Raw genomic sequence first — 26,639 nt, 5'->3', positions numbered from 1 at the left:
CTATGAGGATTGTGACGGTCCATATGGGTCTGTCAACCATGGTGAAAGGTGCTCCATGTTCCTGGACTTTTCAAAATGTCAGAGGCTGTGGATAGCTGAATCCTGGTTCCAGCACCCTCAGCCGCACTGTTGTACTTGGTTCTCCAATACTGGCAGTGTGGTGAAGGAGACTGAGCACATCCTTGTAGGCAGACACTGGAGGCTTTTACAAAACTGCACAGTCTACAGAAGTGCCCAGTTTGTGAATTCTGACCACAGACTTTTTGTTGATACTCTGAAAATCCGGGCTTAGGTCTAGTAGGCTAATACCTACTAGGAGAATGAGGTTGAACCTGGCCAGACACCAACATCAAGCTGTTTCTAATGAGCCTTCATGCAGTTTGTGAAAGGAACTTACAGGCTTGGGTGTGACCTAATGTGATGTGGGAGACCTTCCATGACAACACCTTGAAGGTTGCTGAAGGTTGTGTTGGTTAGGTTAGGTTAGGTTTCTTTATTTAGTCATGTTTACACAGGAAAACATGAAATTTGCCTTCTCAGTTGCATCTAATAACAGGTAACAGACAGAATGAAATAAAACAGACAAATAGAAATAAGAAAGGTTTAGGTAAGGCAGTTAGATAAAAAATATTTATACCAACAAAAAAAAAAAAAAAAGGTTACAGGATATATATAAAAACCTTATCTCCGATATTTCTTATTGAAAAGTCGTATGGCACTAGGAAGAAAGGAGTTTCTGGAGCGATTTGTGTGGGTTTTCAAAGCAACTATCCTTCCTGATTTACTGAAGTTAAGTTCTACATGTAATGGATGTCTGTCATCAGTTGAGATGATTTCCAGTTTCTTTAGCATTGCCCTCTGACACACACTAGTCAAATCATCTACATCAGCCCCAATAACTTTAGCTGCATACTTCGTAATCTGCTGGAGCTTTTTTGAGTTTTGGTTTGTCAGACTATTAAACCAGGCAATGAAACTGAAAGTGATCACGGACTGGATCATACTACGATAGAAGGACAACATGAGGTCCTTGTCTACTTTAAATAGTTTGAGTTTATGGAGGAGAAATAAGCGCTGGTTGCATTTAGAAAATAATTTTTTTGTATTTGTTGGTGTTGCCAGTGTTCCCAGAAGGAGGTGTTTCATCGAGATATCATTGATATCATCTAAAGGAGTTGCATCACACAGCTTGATGGCAACTCTGGTCTGTACCGGAAACAGAGGACGGCTATGAGGGCTATGAAAGCAGATAAGGAAGCGTTTGTTAGAGGAATCTTTGAGCAAGTGACACACCATCTATGGTTTAGTGATCACCATCCTGCTTAGAGGAATCGAAGCATAACGCACATCCAATTCTGTTCCTTGGAGAGTTGCAGTCAGGGCGGGTGATGGAATGGTCCCTACAGATGATGCTGCAGTTGTGACCCACTGGGCTGGTTACTTTGAACAGCTGTTTAAAGCTGATCCTCCAGCTAGGACATTTCTGTGTCCATGGTTCTTGAGGCTGATCCTCCAATTAGCTGTGATCCACCCAGTCTCACTAAGATTGCACAGGTGGTGAACCAGCTGAAGGTATGGAAGGCTGCAGGGATCTGTGGTATCCAGGTTGAACTTCTCCAAGCTGGTGGTAAGACTATCCTCCTCGCATTGCAAGCAATCTTAGCTGCCATTTTGGAGACGGGCGTCATCCCAACTGACAGGAAAACGGGACCTGTCAACCCTATCTGGAAAGGGAAGGGTGATCGCCTGGATTGCAACAACTACAGGGGGGTAACACTGCTCTTGGTGCCTGGTAAGGTCCTTATTAGGGTCATCCTTAATAGTATCTTTGATAATTTGCTCACCTACCAGCAACTGGAGCAGTCTGGTTTTACACGTACCATCAACCGCATCCTGACACTGAGGGTTCTCATGGCGCGAAAGCTTGAATATTGAACGAGTTTCTTTGCAGCCTTTGTCGATTTTCATAAAGTGTTCGACTCAGTTGATCGAGCTGCCCTGTGCAACACCCTGAGAGTTCACAGGATCCCCCCAAAGTTGCTAGATATCATGGCCAGTACACTGGTACTGTGACGGCTGTGCAGAGTGGAAACAGAACCTCTGTGTTTTTCCCTTTTGATTCTGGTGTTCATCAGTAGTGTGTTCTTGCTTCTACTCTGTTCAATGCTTGCATGGACTGGGTATTGGACAGGGTCGTGGTATCCAGTGGCTGTGGGGCATCTGTTAGTGAAGAAAGAGTCACTGATCTTGATTTTGCCTGATGATGCTGTGATTTTCACGGTGTCAATGGAGACTCCGATCGGGGATCTCCAGAGACTGAGCAAACAGTCTGAGTGTCTAGGTTAGCAAGTGTTCTAGATAAAAACTAAGATCCATGCCTTCAATGACCTCATAGGCACAGCCATCAGCGGTGTGTCTGTCTATGGAGAGAGCGTCGAACTTGCCGAGAGGTTTACTTACCTCAGAAGCAACATTCATGTCTCCGGTGACACTTTTTAAGAAGTCAACAGATGGATTGGAAGAGCATGGGGGGTCATGAGGTCACTCAAATGGGGTATGTGGCACTCCCAATATCTCTACAAAAGGACAAAGGTCCAAGTACTTTAGAGCCCTAGTGCTTCCTGTTTTGCTATATGGTTGTAAGACATGGACGCTATCCAGTGACCTGAGATGAAGACTGAACTCCTTTGGCACTGTGTCTCTTTGGAAAATCTTTGGGTACCACTGGTCTGACTTTGTGTTGAATGAGTGGTTGCTTACAGAGTACTGAATGAGGCACATTACCTGCATTGTGAGGGAGCATCAGTTACGGCACTACAGCCATGTGGCGCGATTCCCCGCGAGTGATCCGGCTCACAGGATCCTCATTGTTGAGTATCCGAGCGGCTGGACCAGGCCAAGGAAACACCCACGTAACACCTGACTGCAGCAAATAATTGGTCATTTCCTGGGGGTGGGACTGAACCGCATATCTGCCTGAGGGATTGCCAACTAGGGTCCCAAGTTGTTTCTTCGTATAGTGGGTGCAACAACACGCTGTACCAGTGCATGCTCCCCAACCTGACCTGAGTAAATAATCTGTTTCACACAACATTAACTTCCAGGTACCGCTATATTAATGACATTTACTTGCTTTGGAATGATGACACTAACTCCCTCTCTCAATTTTACGGTTGTCCAAATTATTGCAATTCTCTTTTTTAACACTCCATTATGAACATTATGTCATCTGCTTTTTAGATATCCAGGTCACTGCTATTGACAACCCATTTCAATTCTATCTTTATAGGAAGCATACTGATTTGTAATACTCTTCTGTACATGTCTAGTTTTCACCTCACAACACTGAATGATAATTTACCTGCCTCACAACTATTTTGGAAAATGATATGAAAAAATGATTTTGGGACTATGGCTATTTAAAAGAATGGTATCATAAAGCTTTTAGACTTGCTCTGTTGACAGTCTCTACAACAAAACTGCCAACCAACAGATTAATTTACACATTCATATATTCTAAATAAGCTATCTGGTTCTGCCATGCTATCTTAAAACATTATAATATTTCTAAAGTCAATACTGCAGGACATTAACTTCATTTGTGGCTGAAACGGGGATCTCCTTTCCAATGTAACAGAAAATGAGGGGATTATTGGCTTTTGAGGATTTCACCACAGGATTTATAAAGAATGATATGTTTGTCAAGGACTACCTTTTTATCTTAGCATGTGCACATAGTAAATTTATTATTTGACATTTTCTTCTTAGTAGCTGAAAAAACATACTGCTCGAAATATATACTACGGTAGAAAACAAAAATTTGAACAGTATTATATCAGTGGATTGGTCAGGATATTTTTAATTACACAAACATTTTAAAGCTACTTTTGAAACAACTTACTTTTCAAATCATGTTTGTCAGAAACCCACGTTGCTAGGTGTGCGATATAAGCTAATGTGATATATATTCCACAAGTATACAGTATGTTGGAAAGAACAGTTGGTAATGACACTGATGAATAATATCTATTGGACAAGTCAAATTCAAATTTCAAATGTCACAGACTACTGATGCATTAATTTTCCAAATCCTTCCTTCCTTTTTATATTTGACCTAAATTCTCAATTTAAGATTAGTCCATTTTTTCAGAATTCTCAAAAAGTGCCCTTCTTCAGTTATTTACAAGGTGCCTCATATAGGTGATCAGACTTTGCTATTACTTACGCTTGTGTGCAGTAAGCTGTACGTCTCTTAACTGCAGTAATACTTATAACTGCTGTATCTCATATCTAATCACTCAGAACAGTCCCCGTATGAGTAGGTGTGGATGTGCGTCTATTCAAGATTTTTTCCTGCCTCATGCTCAGTGTAAGCCATTTAGAAATTAAATAGTTGAATAGACAACTGCAGCCATGTCCAATAGTTTCAGAAGATGATTGAGAAGCCTCTGTTCCTTTATAAGGTCTAAGTATTATGGTGTTATTAAAAAGCACTTAATCACCCTATCATTTCTATTGTCACTATACAAATGTATGACACTACAAGCTAAAATGACTGTGACTTACAGATGATTGGTCATATTATTGTGTTCTCAAAGCATGCATGAATAATCTATTTCTGTTTCTGAACCAATTCCATAATGGGATAAAAAAGGGAATAATGATTTTTTTTCATTGGTAAAATAGCAGGATTTTCCCAGTATATTGAATTAAACCATTTTTAATAGGTGTGATTCCCGTAATCCTACACTAAAATTCATACCCTGATCTTACTGTATGTTCTCAATTGCTTATGTATTTATTTTTTGTACATGTCCTAATATTAGAAACTGTCTCAGTAAGTATTTATGCAGTACATTCCCCTGGACAGTTCAATTTCATTCTTGTAGGAAAACCTGAGCATTATCCTTTTTTTAAACTGTAGATGTTGATGTTATTAACAAACTAAAGGGCTGGTGAAAATTATACACAGATATACTTGTAATATCAAAGGTTTGAATTATTTGCTACATTGCCCATACCTGCAATTTCTCAATATTTTTAGACTGTACAACTACAGAGATGGTAAAGGTTCAAGCACTGAGAATGACACATAACACAACTAATTCCACAGTTTAGACAAATTTGTTTTCAAAAACCTATTAAAATTTTAAAGCAAAAATAAATTTAAAAAGTTGAAGAGAAAAACACAAATAAATTTACATATGGGGTTTCAGTTTTAAGCTTTTTAATCTATACTGTGTTTCTTTATGTTTCAGTGCCTATAAAAGTATTCACCCCCTTTGAGATCTTTTGACACTGATCAAGAGAAAAAGACTTTTAATGAAAAAGTGAAAACAGATCTCAGCAAAGTGGTCTAAATCAATTACTAATACAAAACAGAAAATAACTGACATCATAAATATTCACCTTCTTCAAGTCAGTAGTTAGTAGATTGACCTTACTAGTCTCCTTCTTGCATGAATACTCCGTTTTTGTGGACAGAATGCTCCAGGTAGATTACAGCTGCGCCATACTCTTTCCATTTCTTTATGATTGATTTCACTGGACTCCAAGGGATATTCAGTAACTTGGATATTATCTTGTATTTATCCCCTGACTTGTGCTTTTCAATCATCTTTTCATGAGTTGCTTGGAGTGTTATTTTGTCTTCATTATGTAGGTTAGATGACCATACTGACTCACCACAAGTCAGACCTTCCAGATACAGGTGGACTTATACGGCAATCAACTGAAACCCCTTTACATCAGAAAAATGAACCCAATTTAACTAATTTTATGACTTCTAAAACCAACTGGCTACATCAGTTATAATTTAAGTGTGTTATATTAAAGGGGTAAATAATTATGTGATTAATTATTTTGTATTTTATATTATAAAGAATTTAGATCACTTTGTAGAGCTCTGTTTTCCTTTTGACATTAAAGAGTCTTTTTCTGCTGTCCACTGTCAAAAAAGCCAAATTAAATCCACCGTGACTAAATATTGTAAAACAATAAAACATGACAAATAACACTGGGAAGTTACTTTTTATAGGCACTGTATGTTATGAAAGTTGTACTCCCTTATACTTTGCCATTTGCAACCAAAACCTGAAGCTACTTTTACTGTTATTTCACAATTATATAAATAGAAATATTTTTTCATACCTAAGCAAACACACAAAAACATATTAATCTAAAATTGGTACCTTTGGATTTTTTAACAATAAGATTATCTTACTAAGAATGTCTCTTATAATGCCTATGTTCTCTTATATGCAGTACGCGGGAAAAACTTTGCGTACCATCAGATTTCATATAACAGAACAACAGCATCGTTCAGATAAACTCAGATAAACACTTTATATACTTCACTTCAGCACTGTCTTTGTGATCTAAATTATTAGTTTTAGAAATCATGAAACCTCACCACATTACTACTTTTGCCTTTATTTATTACTACTATTAATTATTACTATGCTGAAAGGCCATCTGGATTTACAAGCTTGATTCTGTAAATCCCATTTGTTTAAGTAAAATAAATATTTTGTTGTTTCTTTTGTGTACCACCTCTATTAAACCATATGTTTCCACTCTGGCCCTTTTCAAGGTGCTTTTCTAGTTGTCTTCGAGGAAACTTCTGAGTTTAATTGGTGTGCATCTTTTATCCTATTTGTTTCTTCCCTTTTTATTTTCTTTGTAATTAGCATGTTGGTAGAAGTTTCTCACATATTAATGTGTGATTTGGTGCTTTACTAATCTGTTTTATTTGGCTTTGAATAGTTGAATAGGTGGGGAACCTCCTTGAATAAAAGTATTTACATTAGCCTCTGATTTAACATCCCCATACTTAGCATTTTCATACATTTAATGTTTTTGGATGCTGTTGTTGATATTAAAAAAGCTCTGACGAATTGCAAGTGTTTTAAGGCTATATTCACACTGTAGCTAAAAGTGACTCCATGCTGGTTTTCTCTGTCCTGATTTTTGCCTCATTTTTTTTGACTGCTCAGATATATTTTTCAAATATGTCTATCCTGTATGTGCCCTGCATACACTTCTTCTTTTTCTTCTTCTTCCAGCTGCTTCTGTTAGGGTTGCCACAGTGGATCATCTTGTTCCATATCTCCCTGTCCTCTATATCTTGCTGTGTCATATCCATCACCTGCATGTCCTCTCTCACCACATCCATAAACCTTCGCTTAGGCCTTCCTCTTTTCCTCTTGCCTGGCAGCTCTACCTTTTCCCAATATACCCAGCATCTCTCCTCTGCACATGTCCAAACCAACACAATCTCGCCTCTCTGACTTTGTCTTCCAACCATCCAACTTGAGCTGACCCTCTAATGTACTCATTTCTAATCCTATCCATCCTCGTCACACCCAATGCAAATCTGAGCATCTTTAACTCTGCCACCTCCAGCTCCATTTAAACTCATCCACCTTCACCAACTCTACTCCCTGCATCCTCACCATTCCACTGACCTCCCTCTCATTTACACACATTTATTCTGTTTTGTTCCTACTGACCTTCATTCCTCTCCTCTCTAGAGCATATCTCCACTTCTCCAGGGTCTCCTCAACCAGCTCCTGACTCTTGCTACAGATCACAATGTCATCAGCAAACATCATAGTCCAAGGGGACTCCTGTCTAATCTCATCTGTTAACCTGTCCATCACCATTGCAAATAAGAAAGGGCTCAGAGCTGATCCCTGATGTAATCCCACCTCCATGTTGAATGCATCCGTCACTCCTATCACAAACCTTACCACTGTCACACTTCCCTCGTACATATCCTGTACAACTCTTACATACTTCTCTGCCACTCCCGACTTCCTCATACAATACCACAACTCTTCTCTAGGCACCTTGTCATATACTTTCTCCAGGTCCACAAAGACACAATGCAACTCCTCCTGGGCTTATCTATACTTCTCCATCAACACCCTCAGAGCGAACATTGGTGCTCTTTCTTGGCATGAAACCATACTGCTGCTCACTAATCATCACCTCCCTTCTTAACGTAGCTTCCACTACTCTTTCCCATAATTTCATGCTGTGGCTCATCAATTTTATCCCCCTGTAGGTCCTACAGCTCTGCACATCCCCTTTATTCATAAAAATCAGTACCAGTACACTTCTTCTCCACTCCACATGGATCCTCTCATTTTCCAAGATTCCATTAAACAATCTGGTTAAAAACTCCATTGCCACCTCTCCTAAACACCTCCATGCTTCTACTGGTATGGCATCTGGACCAACAGCCTTTCCATTCTTCATCCTCTTCATAGCTGTCCTTACTTCCTCCTTGCTAATCTGTTGCACTTCCTGATTCACTATCTCCACATCATCAAACCTTTTGTGCCCTGCATGCACACAATCAATAAAACAATTTTGACTGACAGATGCAAATTAAAAGATGCTGGTTGCTCTTATGCTTACATAATTTCAAGGCAGGACACATGCAAATTCATCAGCTCATGATGACAAGGAAGAGAAACAAGAAACAAAAGGTCCTCCTGGTATTTTGTACATAGAAACAAGTGGCCCAAAGGACAGGAGATAGGACTAGTGAGGGAGATTTGGATAGTTTGGATGCAAAACAGTCACAGTGTAAATACTTTCTGAAAATTTTTAATTTGATGATGTTCTTTGGTAATCAAACGTCTCTACAAAAATACACCTCTATCACATATGAGTGAAAAAAATGGTAATTGAGCTACAGTATAAATGTAGCCTTTTTTGGTTTCAAATAACAAATACAGGATTGTATGCCGCGGTTTATAACAACAGCACGGTTGTTCTCAACAACATGGTGGCATTCATGAAAAGGAATAATAATCTGAAACAACAAAAATAACAGTAATAATTCAACAGATTAAAAAGACCAAAACAGGAGACTTCAAACTGGATTATTTAACTGATTTCTTTGGCCTAAAAAGGCACAAAATATATATTTTTTCTTTTTGCAAAAATGAAATATATTTTTGTGGCTAACTTTTTGGAGGCCTGGTGAAGGTGCCGTTTGGGTCTGGAGACCCTCCAGCCTCACTGGGGATACGGAGGCTTCCACTACACTAATGCATGCAAGCAAGAGAGAGCAAGAAATAGGAAATGACATCTGGGGTGTTTTTGGCATTTTTGAGTGGACCAGTTAGAGAGCCACTACTCTGGCAGGCACAGATCAACACCTGAACTAGTAGGCCTCAAGGGCTTGTAGGTTTTGTTATTTGCTGCTCTCCCTTTTGTTCTTCGCTTCCTATTGTTTAGCTATTTAGTAATTATTCTGCCTGTGACACAACACCAAAGTGATTTTATGGTACATGCTGTAAATTAATTTCAGAATTGGGGTGTTTCAAATGTAGTTAACAAACAGAAAGACAGAAGTGAGCTACTAATATTTAAAAACCACTAAATTAAATCCAACACGCAGGCATAGTAAGACTTACTGATTGGTTTTATGGAATAGCGATAACAATTCAAGCAAATTCTTTAATGATGAACATATAGAATGACATGTTCTAAAATGGAAAAATAGAAATATGGTGAAAAAGGCAGTACAGTAAAGCTGCTGAAATGTATCAAATAGAAAAAAATATTCTTAGTTAAGTAAAGTCGAAACTTGTGTAATTCCGGACACAGCAATGCTTTTAGTTCAGATTGTAAAGTTAACATGACAAACATGAATAAGGAAGAAACTAAAAAAATGATCTTGTGTTAATAGGGAATCAATTTGTTCTACTGTAGGCTTAATCTAAGACACAAAGGTAAGCAGAAGTAAATACACCTGAATGATCATTGAAATGTACAGAATTTCTGCGGGAAACATAATATTAATGAACACACGCAGTGTCAAGTGGGCTTGGGCTGCCCTCTTTACTTCTGCCTTTGCTGTTTTAAGTCATAATTTCAGCTCCGAACCTTGTCAACACTAAGCAACCACAGATGTCAGATGACAGCTTTCCTCGCAGAAGCAAAGCCCGTCACTTTTCTTCTTGTTCTGCATCACTCCCGAGCTCGCTCCAGCCCTATTTCTCCCCCCAAAGTCTGCACAGCGATACCTCTTATTACCGCCTACGCGGCTGCGCGTCAGAATCCTCCCCAAATCGCTCGGATCGTAAACATGAACTCTGGCTAGCGGCGAGAAGGAAGACAGAGAAGCGGCAGCTTGCTTTAACGTCGTTGTAATTTTTGGTGAGCAGATCAAATACTAACATATATTGACGTGCTTACCTTTTTGGATATCCACCCTGTTGACATAGCAAGTAAACAAAAAAATCTACGGACACTCAGAAAAGTTGCTGAATAGCCGGGTTGCAGTATTACCCAAACGATGACACGATAATCTGTTTTTTTTTTTTTTTCTTTGACGAAGAGAAGTGAGCATGTGCGAGACGGCGTACCTCGTGTTGGGTGGAAAGAACTGAGTAGGCGCGCTCGATCGCAACTGGGAATAGGCAGCGCTGCACGCAAACAGCCCATATTGTCAGCTAAAAGAAAAATGACGCGCCAGCAGACAGAAGTAAACTTTTATTTACTTAAACTGTCAAATATGCCTATCCAAGATGTTCCTAGATCACTTGCATATTAATAGGGGTTACTTCGGAGCGAATTTCACTGTACTTTGAAGACTTGACAATAAAAATGACTTGACCCCACTACTGCATTCCATAGATGAACCGTACATTACACCTTTTAGGACGAGTTTGAGTGCTGTTTCATTTTATACGTGAAACAGTTTAAAACTGCAAACTATTTATTAAAAAATAGATTTGCCTTTTCTTCTGGAAGTGACAATGTCAACTCGCTTTGGAAAATGGATAGGTAGAACGTGCGCTTTGGAAAATGGATTTTTGAGTTTTGGAGTTAATAGTATATAGGTTTACACTTTTTTTGGAACACAGTAGTGGCCAGGCCATCTGTCCGACTTTAAATTTTGTATTGTATGTTCCATTCAAGGCCTGGCCGTTTCGGTTTTGAGTTAATACGGTTTACTGCCTATGCATTTGGCGTTTCTCATTGAATTCTATCCCCGCAATCCAATAAAATTCTGGGTTGATGACCTTGTGATATGACATTTCCACGTTTCTTGATTGCAATACTGAAACCAGTGACAAATATCTGTGTCACTTGATAACATAAAGAAATCAAAAACTTAATTATTTTCATTTTCCATTTTTCTTTTCTTTTTTTAACCTTATAGTGACCAAGACGCCATATTTTACAACACTCTCAATGGCTGATAGCGAAAATCTACCATGGATGGAAGGAATGAGAGATGATAAGGAATTCTTAAATTCAGCAAAGATACTAATTGGAATGCTTTATTAAAAACGTTATCAATCTAATGTGAACTTACACATGTTTTAGGTTAAATTTACAAATATTAAAAACATCCAATCTGAGAAAGTCCCCAGTCAGCAAGCAGGTCTAACTGATGGGGCTTTGGTCGCTTCAAATTTCAGGCAGCAACTACTTGATTGAAGAGAACAAAGGTAAAACGTGCAGGTGCACACACATTTTTGAATTCCTATTTATGGATCCAGATTTTTATTTAAGTGTTTAGTACTAGGGTGTTGTACCGTGTTAGCCATTATGAATGTAGTGAAAAGTCAAGCAAAATGACATCTTTTATTGGCTAACTAAAAAGATTACAATATGCAAGCTTTCGAGGCAACTCGGGCCCCTTCTTCAGGCATGGGGCCCGAGTTGCCTCAAAAGCTTGCATATTGTAATCTTTTTAGTTAGCCAATAAAAGGTGTCATTTTGCTTGACTTTTCACTATTAAAGTGTTAATATTTTCCTAATGCCTTCTTCCAGTTTTACAACAGAAATGCAAAATGATGTTTATATTTCTAAAGCAATATCATTAATATATGTATCCTAATCTGTTGCTTACATGAAGGGACCATGAGTGATGGCCACATCCCTATGACTTCAGTCACAATAGCATGGTGGAAACATAATAAAGAAAGATAAAGGATACCTGAGGACATTTGTCACAAACTACCAGTGTGTGGCACAGGCCACTACCTAGAGTGCATCTATTTGGGAGTGTCCTGATCTGTAGTATAGTGTGATGGTCTATTTTTTATGCAGTAACAGGAAATTAAAAATCCTACCAGTCTAAGCTGGTAAATGGTATGAATTGCATGGGGAACATTTCAACCCCACCATTTTGAAATACGTGGGACGTTCAAAAAGTTTCTGCACTTTCATATTTTCATTGGAAACAGTGAATGAAGGAGGAGTAGTAATTGGGCATTAAAAAGCTGGTACGATGCTGGGAAAATCGCATCCCAAACAAAGGTGACTATGTAGAAAAGTGATGCAATTTGTTTTTGAAATTCTCAATAAATAGAGTAAAAAAAAAGTGCGGAAAAGTTTTGAACGTCCATCGTAGTTACTTGTTTTCTACAGACTTCCTCAAAGGAAATAATGAAAGGTGCAAGAGGATACAAGTACAATAACATGTAAATGTTACATAAACATTGACCTACAATATCTTAACAGAGAACACAACATACGAATTATATACTACCAGTAACAGCGCACTGCACAATAACATGCAGTGAATACACTTGACTTGAGCATTCATAGTGTTCATACTCTTTCTCTGTACGTTTAGCATTCGTTTGCTCTGAGGTTGATGCATTTGCTGCTTCCTGAGCAGCTCTTCTTTTCTCCACCCTAGTGGCCCGCTTCCTCTCTTCTTTCGTTGCCATCTTTTCGCGTTAAAACTGATTAAGTCAGTGTTTGTGTTGCAATTACTTAGTACGTTTTGTTTAATTTTTCACTTAAGCTGGCATTTAAGTCTTCAGTCTGCCTCAAGAATAATTTAAGATATGAAGAGGTAGGGGAAGTGACAGCGAAGGTGGTAGGGAATGAGAACGGCGCCTGTACACATGCGCTGCACAGCCGCCCTTCTGGCCGCTGCCAAGAGTTGATTCTACAATAAAATAAAATAAAAATAAAAAGGGGGATAACCTTGGGGGTCAATCATCACCCCGAAAGCGGATAATAGATGTCACATAGTATATGTGTACCAAACTTCAGGTCAATAGGTCAAACAGTTTGCGATCTACAGGTGATTTAAAATCCTGGACAGACAGACAAACAGACACGGTAGCTTATTATATATAAAGATATAAAAATTCTAAACCCATCTCACCAGGATGGATATGTCAAGGAAAACAGGTAAAAATGAACACTGCTCAGATTTTTGATTAATGATTCAATAAAATAATAGGTTCTTCTTCTTCTAGGTATTCCCAGTTAAGAAACGTGTATCAACAACATTCTCTGTGTCAGATGCTACCACACAAGGTGCAATTTGCATTGTGTAATAGCAATGTTGGTGATGGTATCTGACAATCCATTATGACTGCCTGCTGACAACATATGATAACAACACCCTAAAACTGGCATCACACTATACGGGTTCAGTGGTTTTCAGTCATAGCCTTCATTTACAATAATCTTAGTGAAACACCAGCATCATCGGTGACTTGGTCACAACATTCTGCATCTCTCTTAAGTGGTAGGGATGAGCTCATTTATGGGTGAGAGTTCACAAGGGGGCTCCGCCCCCTGCTCGCTTCGTTTGCCTACCCCCAGCGTTTTGAACCCGTGCCCGCCGGGCAGCCGTAGGTTGCTTTTGTATTGGCCTCTCTTTCAACCTCATGTAGCATTTTTATAGACTTAGCTAATGGGTGATTGTTTATGACCTTATTGACGTTTCTCATTATAAGCTCCGTGCATTGTTTGTTTTCAGGAAGGTTCACTCGTTAATAGATTGCGTCATCTGGATCTAAGATGTATATTTCTGCAAATTTGCGTTCGTGATTTGTTTCAGGGTGCACTGTTCCAATGCGATGTAATATTTGTCCACATACGCAAAAGCAGTATGGGCCATTGCCAGCTGGTGGCCTGATATTTACTCTGGTAGATGCAAAAGCAAATGAACCATTGTAGGATCTAATGCAGTTCATAAAGTTTTTACTTTCAGGTACATTGTTAGTTAGAAGCTTCCGTAGATATTCAGGATATTCATGTAAAGGAGGCAGTCTAACTTTACCCTTTTGACAACAACGTGTAAACTCATTAGTTGTATTGCCAGTTGTTTCTTCAGGGAAGTTAAGTGAATGACAATGATTGCAAATGACATTCATTAATTCCAATGAATTTTCATTAATAGTGGACTCATTATAGAACGCGTTGTCAGCCAATTGGCGGAATTGTTTAGCAGGTGTTTGTCGAGCTCTTTCCTTTTGAACCCATGCCTGCTTCGCTTCCGCAGTTTGAGATGCGCGCTGCATGTGTTTACGTTCATTGTTTCTGTACCTGTGTTAGTCGAGCTTTTCGTTTTTGGAGCCGAGACAGTTTTTCTTCCGCGGTTTCAGAAGCACGTTGTAGGCGCCTACGTTTATTGTTTTTTTTCATGCGGGCTCGTCTTTGTGGTCCCATTACTCGAGCCGTATCGTTTTGCACCCGTGATCGGAGAATTCATGACTTGTCTGTTCTTTATCGTTAGTAATATGGGTAAGTAATAAGGATGATCGCACTTACTGTTAATAGGGAGCGTTTTCTGTGGTTGTATGGTTAATAGTGCATCACTGTAATGAGATTCACCTATGCTGTATAGTTTGTACGTGTTCAGATGACGTATGTTTAATACAGAGCGTTCGTTTCTTCTTATTATTACCCATCAGGTGTTGCGCCTGTGTTATCTGTGGTTGTCCTGTTAATATTGCATCACTGTAATGTGATTCCAATATGTAGTGTAGTCCGGTTTCTTGTTGTTTATGTATGACGTCGGGGTGTCCGCGTACGGTTTTTTAGAAGTGCGTGGATTATGCTGTGTAGTGTGTACGTTGATTTCAGATGCGCGTTGTAGGCGAATGCTCCTATCGTAGTATCTGCCGTTTTCCGTACCACAATTCGCTTTCCGTAATATCTCGGGGTTGATGTGTGACCCTTTGTGGACTCCGTAGTCTGTCCCATTTTACTCTGGTGCGGGGGGGGTGACTCCTCTTTTTCCGTACCATCTCGGGCTTGATTTGTGAACCTTTGTGGACTCCGTAGTATGTCCCGTTTCATTGTGGGGCGGGGATAATGTGATTCAAATATGTTGTTTTGTCCGTATTTGTGGGGTTTCTGTATGAGGTCGGGTGTTTGCTTGCAGTTGCACTTTCGTTTTTGAGCGGTAATCTCGGGCTTGATGGGTGACCCTTAGTGGACTCCGTAGTCTGTCCCGTTTCACTCGGGGGCTGACTCCTCTTTTTTGTGTGCTATGGGCTTTGTGTGGCGCCTGCGTCTGACTCCTTATTTTTTTGTGTGCTATGGGCGCGTTGCCTCATTTCTTATTTCTGTTAGTGGAGGGGGGCTTTGTGTGGCGCCTGCGCACCATGTCTCCTGCGATTTCTATTAGTTGGAGGGGGGCTTTGTGTGGCGCCTGCACACTATGTCTTTTGCGTCCACGGGCAGGTCCCTGCGTCCATATCCGGTTTACCATTCTCGTTTAGTAATATGGATAACCAATGAGTGCTCAGCTTGAAATACAACATGTAAAATACAACAGACTAGGAAAGAAGTAAATAAAGTGTTTTGGACCTCATACATAGAACAGAGGGTTGTCTGCCTGGTGTGCCATATTTGTCATACAATGACAGAACAGAATGATGTAAAAGATACAACGAGACCACGTATTAACCCACAATACCTTAAACATTTTCACAGCCACAGGTGCAGTCAAGCAGCACCTTTATTGGCTGTTAAAACAAGGTGACTTTGCGATACTTCGGAAATTTAAAACTGTTCTGAAACATTGTGAGCAAGCCATGCAATCTGACATTCTTAAGACAATGAGATCCAGCAACTGCAGTCATTAAGTTTGACATGCTCAATGACTTAAAATCATATAGCGCACTGCAAGTCTAATAGTAGAAGAGTGCAATCACAGACAGCAATCTTTGAAGATCTGTACCTCTGTAATGGCAGAATATCAGAATAAATTTACAAACAATAACACATTTGGAGAGGAACAACAAACGTGTGATTTACCTGGACAGACAAATCAGTGACAAACAGAAGGTTTTATTGCAGCCTGCTGCACTCTGGAAAAAAGTTACAAAGTCTTGCTATTTTTATATTACCACGTTTCTAAAATCTGCCAGCATTAGCAATAAAACTGACCATAGATAAACTGTTGAGTTGGGATGACTGGCCATATCTTGAGCCAGGTTCATTTTTTCTAAATTTTGTTGGAGTGGATGAGTGAGCCGTGTTATGAATTCTTACATAGCATTGATTTCCAGCTTTTGCCCAATGTTGCACAAGCTCCCAGCTATCTATGGGAGTCAGAAGATGGATATTTAACGATGTTTGTACATTTAAAATGCTATATGAATGGTTGGATGTATCTCTGTTATACTGGATATAAGAATCTAAGTTGTAGCCAGAAATATGGTTCACAAAATATTAAAAAAATGCTCTTAAATTAGTTATTTGTTTAGATGATTTTTTTCAACCAAAAACACTTGTAATGCCAAACTATGCATCCACAGAACATTCAAATGCAACCAAAAATGTAAGCACATTGGCATAATTTCATCACACAGCATGCTCGTTCAGATATCCATCTTCACTCATGTTGGCCAATTCAGAATCACCAATTAACCAAACACATGTCTATAGGGTAATGACCCAGGAGTTAAGAGAGAGGAAGGAATGGAATGGGCCTCTGTATGCCAATTGTTGGTGAGTGTCCCTTTGGCATCTTCAGCGGTTGCTTCCACCATGTCGCTCAGGTCTGCAGCAGAGGTTCCCAGCCCCTTAATCCCTTTCTCCACTCATACACACTGCCCTGCACTGCCTCACTCCACTTATCTGAGGCAACCAGTATGCCACATTATCTCTCGGCTCCCTAAGTTTACCCAGGACCTGGGTCTACATCTGAGGCTTGCCGGTGGCCATGAATCCGGGTCGATGAGCTTTATCAGCGAAGACCCTCACCAGGGTTTCTGTTGTCTCTCTGGACCATCCGAAGCTACCTGAGGAGAGTGTGCCTCCCTGGCGGCATATCCATCTTCACTCATGCTGGCCAATTCAGAATCACCAATTAACCAAACACATGTCTATAGGGTAATGACCCAGGAGTTAAGAGAGAGGAAGGAATGGAATGGGCTTCTTTATGCCAATTGTTGGTGAGTGTCCCTTTAAATGACCGTTGGCATCTTCAGCAGCTGTTTCCACCATGTCGCTCAGGTCTGCAGCAGAGGTTCCCAGCCCCTTAATCCCTTTCTTCACTTATACACACTGCCCTGCACTGCCTCACTCCACTTATCTGAGGAAACCAGTATGCCGCATTATCTCTCGGCTCCATAAGCTTACCCAAGACCTGGGTCTACATCTGAGGCTCGCCGGTGGCCATGAATCTGGGTCGATGAGCTTTAACACCCAAGACCATCACCAGGGTTTCTCCTGTCTCTCTGGACTGTCCGAAGCCACCTGAGGAGAGTGTGTCTCCCAGGTCCAGACCCAGGGGTGCTACACTAGGATTGTTGGAGGAATGAATACAGATTTTGTGAGAACTGCTCTGCAAAGCCATTAACCGTTCCAAAAATAAAAACGTACACTCCCCAGGAGCTGGAAGGCTGCAAGCCACCACACTACTCTCAGTCAATATTTTGAAACACCGATTTCACAGCACATCTCTGTGGATTTAAAGCATGAGCGAACAATCTGAGTGACGAATATGACCTAACCTGGATTCAAGCCTTTAGTGAGATGGAAACTGTCATGTAATAATATAGTTCTCAAATAAATCCAGAAAGCAGCAGAGCATTTTTTTTTGTTTTGTTTGTGGGTTGTTTGTTGCAGTACAAAACAGAGCAAATATTGTACTTTTACAAATGTTTCGCAAGCTGTGTCAGTATAAGTATTAGAGGTAAAATATCTTGTAGCCTTTTTGTAGTTCTTATAGTTTAAAGAGTAATGTTTTAATTCAGTTTTGAGGCCTTTTAGCGTGCTACATCCCCAATGAAGCACTGCAGTCTTACCACACGCTCACATGGCGACGTTCCCACGAGCCGCAAGTCGTCAAATGGCCGCCCACACGAGAGCCTGCACTGCGGCTGCGCGTCGGAGCCCAGCTGGCGGGGGCGGCTAATCTGGCAGCATCGCACGCAACCACTAGAGCCGAGCGGACGCGTCGCGCCTACTGAGCGAGCTGGCCGACTGCCAATCTCCCCGACTGTTCAAAGTAGCATGGAAAACTCGTTGCTTAGCAACACGGGGCCCGGCCATTCCGGGCTGGCGGCATTTGCTTAAGAACACAGGGTTGAGCGAGCGAGGAGGCGAGCCAGTTTTTCATGTTACTGCGTGCTGCTGTTGTAATCATTAAACTGCCAGTCATTCATTGACAACATACCTTTTTACAGTTTGTTTTTCAGAAATGTTTATTTTTACAATAATTCTAAAAAACTTCTCATTTTGTAGGGTCTAACAATTATTTATCCCTATCAATAGATTTTGCAGCCTTTAATGCTGGTAGTAATGTTTGTGAAATTTAGTAACGTGTTCAGTTTTTCTATACATTTTACAATGCTAGCTAATGTTAACCAAACCAAAAACTGGTGAATGTTAATTCCATATTCAAAGATAAAAATATAGAAAACTGTTACGACTGTGAGGCTTCATTAAGAGTTGGAAGTCTAAAAATCGAAATCCTAACTTTTTAAAAATGTTTACCGCAAAATTAACTTTGTTTTTTAATTTTGCAGCTACCTTCTACCTGCTTCATACATTTTTAGTGCTAATGTGCACTCATTGAGCAGATTATTAGGAACCCTTGGTTATCCATGCAACTATCAAATTGGCGAATCATGTCGCAGCAGCACAATGCATAAAAATCTGCAGAAAAAGTTCAGGAGCTTCAGTTAATGTTCACATCAGACACCAGAATGGGAAAAAAATGTGAGCTCAGTGGTTTCGACCATGTTATTATTGTTGCTGCCAAGTGGACTGGTTTGAATATTTCCAAAACGGCTGTTCTCCTTTTAATGCACAACAGTCTGGAGTTAACTCAGAATGGTGCGGAAAAAAAAAAAATCCAGTGAGCAGCTGTTGGGAAATGTCTTGTTCACGAGAGAGGTCAAAGGAGAATGGCCAGATTGATTTGTAGTTGACAGAAAGGCTACGCTAACTCAGATAACCACTCTGTACAAATGCGGTAAGCAAAAAAATATCAGAATACACAGCACATGTAACCTTGTAGCAGATGGGCTACAACAGCAGAAGACCATGTCAAGTTCCATTCCTGTCAGCCAAGAACAGAAAACTGAGGCAGCAGTTGCTGCAAGCGCATCGAAACTAGACAGATGAAGATGGGAAAAACATAGTCTCGTCTTGATTTCTGCTGAGGCATACAGATGGTGGAGTTAGAGAGGTTGATGCCAACAGCATGAATCCGGCCATCCAACCTGCTTTGTGTCAGCAGTCCAGGCTGGTGATGGTGGTGTAATGGTTTGGGTAATATTTTCTTGGCACATTGGCCCATTAATACCAATCAATTATCACTTGATACCGCTGCCTATGCGAGTATTGTTGCTGACCATGTACATCCCTTCATGGCCATAACTTATATATAACTTATCTCCTCATGGCTACCTCCAGCATGATAATGCATTGTCTCCGACTGGTTTCTTGAACATGACAATGAGTTCAGTGTTCTTCAGTGGCCTTCCCACTCACCAGGGGTCTCATTTATTATAATTACAAAAAGAGGCTTGAAATGTGCATACTCAATATCCCATGCAAATGTTTAAAAAAAGATAGATAGATAGATAGATAGATAGATAGATAGATAGATAGATAGATAGATAGATAGATAGATAGATAGATAGATAGATAGATAGATACTTTATTAATCCAAGGGGAAATTCACATACTCCAGCAGCAGCATACTGATACAAAAAAACAATATTAAATTAAAGAGTAATAAAAATGCAGGTAAAAACAGACAATAACTTTTAATAATGTTAACGTTTACCCCCCCCGGGTGGAATTGAAGAGTCGCATAGTTTGGGGGAGGAACAATCTCCTCAGTCTGTCAGTGGAGCAGGACAGTGACAGCAGTATGTTGCTGAAGCTGCTCCTCTGTCTGGAGATGATACTGTTTAATGGATGCAGTGGATTTTCCATAATTGATAGGAGCCTGCTGAGCACCCGTCGCTCTGCCACAGATGTCAAACTGTCCAGCTCCATGCCTACAATAGAGCCTGCTTTCCTCACCAGTTTGTCCAGGCGTGAGGCGTCCTTCTTCTTTATGCTGCCTCCCCAGCACACCACTGCGTAGATAGCACATCTGCAGCATCTTATTGCAGATGTTGAAGGACGCCAGTCTTCTAAGGAAGTATAGCCGGTTCTGTCCTCTCTTGCACAGAGAATCAGTATTGGCAGTCCAGTCCAATTTATCATCCACCTGCACTCCCAGGTATTTATAGGTCTGCACCCTCTGCACACAGTCACCGCTGACGATCACAGGGTCCATGAGGGGTCTGGGCCTCCTAAAATCCACCACCAGCTCCTTGGTTTTGCTGGTGTTCAGGTGTAGGTGGTTTGAGTCGCACCATTTAACAAAGTCCTTGATGAGGTTCCTATACTCCTCCTCCTGCCCACTCCTGATGCAGCCCACGATAGCAGTGTCGTCAGTGAACTTTTGCACATGGCAGGACTCCGAGTTGTATTGGAAGTCCGATGTATATAGGCTGAACAGGACTGGAGAAAGTTCAGTCCCCTGCGGCGCTCCTGTGTTGCTGACCACAATGTCAGACCTGCATTTCCCGAGATGCACATACTGAGGTCTGTCTGTAAGATAGTCCACGATCCATGCCACTAGGTATGAATCTACTCCCATCTCTGTCAGCTTGTCCCTAAGGAGCAGAGGTTGGATGGTGTTGAAGGCGCTAGAGAAGTCTAGAAACATAATTCTTACAGCACCACTGCCTCTGTCCAAGTGGGAGAGTGATCGGTGTAGCATATAGATGATGGCATCATCCGCTCCCATCTTCTCCTGGTATGCGAACTGCAGAGGGTCGAGGGCGTGTTGGACCTGTGGCCTCAGGTGGTGAAGCAGCAGCCTCTACATGGTCTTCATCACATGTGACATCAGAGCGACAGGCCGGAAGTCGTTCAGCTCACTAGGACGTGATACCTTTGGGACTAGGGTGATGCAAGATGTTTTCCAAAGCCTCGGGACTCTCCCCTGTTCCAGGCTCAGGTTGAAGATGCGCTGTAGAGGACTCCCCAGGTCCGATGCACAGACCTTCAGCAGTTGTGGTGATACTCCATCTGGACCCGCTGCTTTGCTGGCATGAAGTCTCCTCAGCTCTCTGCTCACCTGCGCTGTTGTAATTATGGGTGGGGATGTCTCTCCTATGCTGGTATCAGCAGAAGGATGGGTGGAGGGTGCAGTACTCCGAGGTGAGAATGGGTTAGGGTGGTCAAACCTGTTAAAGAAGTTGTTCATTTGGTTTGCTCTCTTCACGTCTCTCTCGATGGTGGCACCCTGCTTCGAGCTGCAGCCAGTGATGATCTTCATCCCATCCCACACTTCCTTCATGCTGTTATTCTGCAACTTCTGCTCCAGCTTTCTCCTGTACTGCTCCTTCGCCGCCTTGAGCTGGACTCTGAGTTCCTAATGCACGCGCTTGAGCTCATGTTGATCACCGCCTTTAAAAGCCCTTTTCTTCTGGTTCAAAAGGCCCTTGATGTCACTTGTAAACCATGGCTTGTTGTTAGATAGAGATAGATAGATGTCCATACAGAAGTTGATGTAGTCAGTAGTGCAGTCAACAACCTCCTCAATGTTCTCAATATGTGATCCCTGCAGGATATCCCAGTCTGTAGTTCCAAAGCAGTCTCTCAGTGCCTGCTCTGCCTCAGGGGACCACTTCCGAAATGAGCATGTGGTTGTAGGTAGCTCCCTTACTCTTGGTTTGTAGTGAGGCTGAAGCAGAACCAGGTTATGATCTCCTTTCCCAAGTGCAGGCAGTGGGGTGGCGCGGTATGTGTCTTTAACGTTTGCATACAGTAAATCAATAGTCTTATTTCCCTGGGTGTTACAGTCCACATACTGGGAGAAGGCAGGTAATGTATTGTCCAGCATCACATGGTTAAAATCTCCAGCGATTAGCACAAGCACCTCAGCGTTTGTAACTTAGCAACAGCATAATGGATGATGTCACTTGCTATCTCCACGTCCGCCCGAAGAGGGATGTAAACAATAACAACAATGACGTGTCCAAACTCTCTGGGTAAGTAATAGGGACGCAGACTTACAGCCAACAGTTCGATGTCCCTGCAGCAAGTGGAGACTTTGATGTTAACATGTCCAGAGTTACACCACCTTGTATTGACATAGAGAGCCATCATGGCAAAAAAAAAAAGATTTATAAAACCTGGCATACACAAATGTATGTGTGATGTCACTCACATGTGCCATGGGGTCAGTTTAAGGGCTCTGGTGATGGTAATTTTCCGTTGCTGCAGGAGCTGGCAGCCTGTGATAACGCTTTTTCTTTTCCATCCTCTGCAGACCGGAAAATTGACTGCTTTTCCATCATTGAAGTCACTTCCGCCTGAACCTGTCTCTTCCTGCCAGAAACCATCCTAACCAGAAGAATCACTGACTTGATCAGTCATAACCAGACTTCTGTCTGAAAAGACATTCTATTTAACGCAGATTTCTCATGTTTTCTTTATTTTGGAATCACAGTTAAACAGGCTTTGATTACAGGAGCCCCAGCACTCCTTACTGCCTCTGTTTTATTATTACAAAGATTTATAAAATAAAACCTGATGGGAGAACATGTGTATATATGTATATGGCAACTCTGACCCACGCATGCACCAACATTTCTGAAAAGGTGGGAAATCACAACAGCAAGGAACTGCAGCCAAACCAGTTAAATGCAAACTTGCACATACAATAAGCAGTATTCATAATGTGCATTGACGTGACAATTGCCTTAAAACTCCAAAAAGATTAATATACTATACAGACTGTATTTTAGTTCCATTTTAAGAGGGCAATGCTATGTATTTGCACTGAAATTTTTTTTAGTTTTTCATCAGTTTATATCAGCTACCTGTTATTACTTCCCAGGGAAGCAGGCTGACTGGACAGCAGTATCTCAGCTAAGCTTCACTACATCATACCTACTGTGCTGGAAGCCATTAACCGACAATTGAGGTGCTACATCCACATTTTGTATGGTGTAGGGGTACATACATAAAATATAACATAATTGCAGAACTTTACTGCACTCATACTTCAATAAGGGCACCTAGTGAGAATTTCTTAACCATGAGCAGTGACATTCCATTAACATACAAGTCTTCTACGATGCCAACATGAGACTGACAAACGTCATGGATCATTGGCCTGGGTCAACCCATAATTCATTTATTTTGAGGCAAAGTAGTAGCTTTTGTCAGACGTGATGGTGTTCTATGTGACGACTGGCTTAGCGGAAATGTAACTGGCTGAATCCTCAGTTTATCACATGGCCTGTGCTATTCATTGTAAAAGCAATCACATTGTTACATGTGCCAGGTACTAGTGGGCTACCTGCTCAGATGCAGGCTGACAGAGGTGCTGTAAAGCAGTGTATAATTTTGTGTGCAGCCAGATACTCTTGAATGCAGGTGATGGTGTGTCAGTGTGTCAGGTGGGGGGCTGCTATACCAGCCAATGACATGCTGCAGTATTTTTATTGCATATCTATGACGTTGATTAGCAGGCTCTGCAAATGGGTGTTTCAAAGTGGCATTCGAGGCACGTTCAGGTATGCACGTATACATGGTGTTTGTGATTTATAAACAGTAAATTGTGTAGAAATGCGTGTATGCCAGGTTTTATAAATCTGTTTTTTTTTTTTGCCATACACAATTTCCTTGTTTTTTTGGCTAGTGGATATTTTCATGCTGTAGTCCATGCAAAGTTTTATTAGTGAGGCCCTGGATCTGAATCACCTTTGGGATGTGGTGGAAGTGGAGATTCACAGCATGAGTGTGTAGCTGACAAGTCTACAGAAACTGCATGATGCAATCACGACAATTTAACCAAAATCTCAAAGGAATTTTGTGTAACCCATACCATGAAAAACTGAGGCTGTTTTGAGAGCCAAAGGAGGCCCCAGCCAGATTAGAATGGTGTTCCTAATAATTTGTTCAGTAAGAGTAATATGAATAAGAAAATGAATGTTGTTTTAATTTTTGATTTAAATTGGCCTTGAGAGACAACATCTGTATAACCAGGCCCTACAATCGACTGACGCACCATCCAGGATTGGTGTTTGCCTTGTGCCAGATGCTGCCATCTTCTCAGTTAGATCAAGCCAAGCTGAGAATGTTATGCATATTTCAAAAATAGGCATCAATACACAGTAAAAGAAAGCAATGCACTTTCAAATATTTTATGCAGGAAAGTAGTAAAAAATGTATAAGTTTCCTACTCTTTTTCTAAAGAACAAATAGCTGATTTTTTTAACCAGCTTAGCTCTGCATTACTTTGTCATATAATTTTATTATTACATTTTTAGAATATTTATTATTGTATATATTTTTTTCAAGGTTATTTAAAATCTGCCTGCATGTATGCAAGAGAAATTAATCCTCCTAGACCTGTTGTTGATGTTGTTTCTGTCCCAGCCGTCCATCCTAAATGGTAGAACCAACATAGCTGTATTGCTTTAAATATAAGGTCATATGTTACATTTTATGATCTTCCATAAAGTAAGCAGTAATGGATGCAAGGCAGGTTTTTACAGGAGGCACTCATAAACAAAGCCACACATATAGTGTAGCTAAACTGCAGGAAGTTACAAATACCTGTGTTCACCTGGTTTGCTCTGAGCCAAGAGACCTCAAAAGTAAACAACATGAAAATGGTAAAATATTTAAACAACACATAGAAGGCCCCTTGCATCCAAAATGAACTGAGGACTAAGAACTGTGACATTGTGCCCCCTCCATCTGTCTATTTAGCCATTTTTTGTGTCTCCTTTTTCCATTGCCTGGTCATGGGAGCCAGAAGCTTTGGGGATAGGCTGTGAATCAAACCCAGACACGTTACCTGGCCATAACAGGACTCACCCACAAGCACAACTACACTCATTTAACACAGAGTTTATTAAGGGCTGTCAATAAACCGAATTCATGTGGCTGTGTAGGGAAAGTGAAATATGCCACTGAAAAGGTCAACAAATAACTGAGTTGCTAGGTATTATCTGTACTGAAAGTGCCCATCTGTAATAAAACTAATGCTTCACTCTCAGTCTTGATAAGGCCATGTCACCTTTACAAGTATTTTCAGTTGTAGCCTTCATTTACGTAATCCGAGTAAGTTGGAGGCATCAGTGACAATCTCCCATGAATCTAGTCAGGTAATGTGACATGTCAGCAACCCACTCCAAACTATTCCACGAATCACCCTGGCCAGATCAAACAGATTTGATTATGTCTTTAGTCGTAGGGGTGGGCTGTGTGTGTGTTTATTAACAACTCGTGGTGTGGAGATGTATGGATTGTTTATAAGCACTGCACACAAGATGGGAAGTTTTTACTGCTGAAATGCCGACCCTATTATCTACTGAGGGAATTCACTGCTGTGTTTTTGGCCGCTGTTTACATCCCACCGCAACCTAACACGGCAGCGCTCCGCAAACTCCATGATGTCACCAGCTCCTTAGAGATGGCTCATCCCGATGCTATTTTTATTGCAGCTGGCGACTTTAATCAGTGCAAATTACGAACTGTACTTCCTACATACCACCAACATGTGAACATTCCCACCCGTGAGAAGAACACACTGGATCATGTTTACAGCAATATACGCAGTGCATACAGGGCTGTACCCCGCCCCCACTTCGGACAATCAGACCATGACACTCTGTACCAGTACCCAGCCTAAAGACAAAGGCTGAAACAAACAAACCCTATCATTAAGCAAGTTAAACTTTGGACCCCAGAGACTGAGAGCACCCTGCAGGACTGTTTTGCTCAGACAGACTGGGATGTGTTTAGGGTTGCAGGCACTCTAGAGAACTCTTCTGTCAGCATACAGAACTATGCTGAGTAAGTGACTGGGTACATTAGCACCTGTATTGACAACATCGTGGCCACAATACCAGTCAGGAAGTTCCCCAACCAGAAGCCCTGGATAAACAGTCAGGTATGCCACATTCTGCGTGCCCGCTCTCTTGCATTTAGATCAGGCACTGACATGGAGTACAAAGCTGTGAAGTACGGACTAAGAAAAGCCATCACAGAAGCCAAGAACCACTACAGAGAGAAGCTGGAGGGCTTCTATTCTACTGCTGACTCTGGAAGTATGTGGCAGTGCCTACAGCACATCACAGACTACAGGACCACCACCAGCACAATCAGCTCCACAGACAGTCTGCCGGATGATCTCAACACTTTCTACACCCGCTTTGAGACATCCAGCAACAGCACAGAGTGGAGGCACAAACACACCTGGACCACACAACCCCCTCTCTTCTGGTCTCTTCAGGTCAGGTACACAAAGCACTAAGGAAGCTGGACCAGACAACAAACCTGGGCTGGCTCTCAAATCATGGGCCAACGAGCTG

General features: G+C 41.1%; 1 protein-coding gene across 1 annotated transcript in view; it reads right to left on the bottom strand.

Annotated features, from left to right (window-relative positions):
• LOC114660537 (methyl-CpG-binding domain protein 1-like) overlaps nucleotides 1-10,408 on the bottom strand; it is a 417,772-nt gene extending 407,364 nt beyond the window's left edge. The window contains exon 1 of the mRNA XM_051933483.1: nucleotides 10,216-10,408. The gene's annotated coding sequence lies outside the window, so the exon portion shown is untranslated. The remainder of the gene's footprint in view (nucleotides 1-10,215) is intronic.
• Between the last annotated feature and the right edge of the window lie 16,231 nt (nucleotides 10,409-26,639).

The sequence above is a fragment of the Erpetoichthys calabaricus genome, chromosome 11 (assembly GCF_900747795.2).
Source record: "Erpetoichthys calabaricus chromosome 11, fErpCal1.3, whole genome shotgun sequence".
NCBI classification, from domain to species: domain Eukaryota; kingdom Metazoa; phylum Chordata; class Cladistia; order Polypteriformes; family Polypteridae; genus Erpetoichthys; species Erpetoichthys calabaricus.
Note: the sequence above shows the minus strand (reverse complement) of the source record. Positions and strands in the feature narration are given on the sequence as shown.